This window comes from Paraphaeosphaeria sporulosa, assembly GCF_001642045.1.
Source record: "Paraphaeosphaeria sporulosa strain AP3s5-JAC2a unplaced genomic scaffold CC84scaffold_4, whole genome shotgun sequence".
NCBI lineage: Eukaryota > Fungi > Ascomycota > Dothideomycetes > Pleosporales > Didymosphaeriaceae > Paraphaeosphaeria > Paraphaeosphaeria sporulosa.
Window position 1 is genome coordinate 25,103 of NW_017253363.1, and position 1,591 is coordinate 26,693.

Sequence of the window (1,591 nt, forward strand, 5' to 3'; positions counted from 1 at the left end):
AATCTCTTAAAGAAAGCCAGGGGATATTAGACTAGGATTCTAACTACTTAGACCACCTTATAGTAAATTTTAAGGATTACTATTATTAGTAAAGGTATAAATAACGTCTAGAGTGGTTACTTTAAGAGACTCTACCTTATTCTATAGACCCATAGCCTATAGATCTGCCTCTTCTTAATCTAACTCCAGTTCTAATTAGGTAGATTAATCTCCCACCCGCCTATTAAGAAGAGCCTTCTATTTCTAAAGTTAGGATATATAGGCATAAGCTATAGCTAGGTCGTTTAGAAGCTATTCCTGCGCCTTCTTAGCCGCGGCAAGTTTAGCTATAATTTTGGCTTAGGAATGATTAAGCGATTATACTAGAAATTATAAGCCTCAAAATAAGGGATAGGATAGAAAACTAACTAGATGAGGCCATCACTCCCTTAATATTATAGTAATGCTGAACACTCGTACAAATATAGGCTTTATAAGCTAATTATCTTAGAGTATCTTCTAGAGAAATAATATAAGGAAGGTTATTTTTAGCATAGTAAGAATAGGGCATAGTAAGGAATCTACGCAGGCTAATCTAGTTGGTAAGCCCTAGTTATTTAAGTGTCTTACGGGAAGACATAGAGGGCCATAAATACTAAACTTATAATGGGGCTAGCCCTACTAATATAGCCGGACCCCTATTATAGATTAACCCCTAGACCAAAACCTTAGAAGGGGGGGATGGTGTTACGGCTACGCCATAATAGAATGACCTATAGGATAATTACAATGACAGCGATAATAATAACTAGGGTTTTAACTAGGGTAATATTACTTATGGCGATAATGCTTACCATAACATAGACACGTAAGTATTAGGGCACGTGATAAGGTTACGTGACGGCTCTACGGGCTCTATAAGGTAGAGCCTATAGAGCCAGGTCTAATAGTAGTATATAGAGATGACGGATTCCTAAAGTAATTTATTATTATTAATCCACGATATAGTTACTATATCTAGTTTCCTTATGGGAAAGATTACTTATAATGTTTTGGTAATACAACCTTACTATAGTTAATTAATATATTAACCCAATGCGACCATACCACTTCCTAAAGCCCTCATTTCTCACTAGAACCCCATTTAAAGTTAGCTTAGCCCTAAGTAAAGCGACTCCTCTTACACTTTAACAATCATGTCTTAAGGATAACTATAGGTACGTACCTAGTTACACTCTACTAATAACATGGCTCCCATAACCCCCTCTAGGTCTCTTAAGGTGACCCTAATAGACGACACTAAGTTCGTCCAAATAAAGATATAGATTAACCAGCTCCATAAGGAAAGTAAGAACCAAAAGGAAGCCTACGATAAGTTAATAGCATAAGTCTATGCCTTATTGGAAGAGAAGGGAGAGGGAGTAGACAAAACCCTAAAATAATAAGTGACACGTATTAAAACTCGCCTATAGAATTGACTACTTAAGCTGGTAGAGCCTAAGAAGTTTAATAGAACTTAAAGTAAGCTTTAAGGGTTCCTAGTGTCTATATTACTTTATTAGGACTTAAATAGAGAATACCTAGAAATGGAGGAGGCCAAGGTGGCCTACGT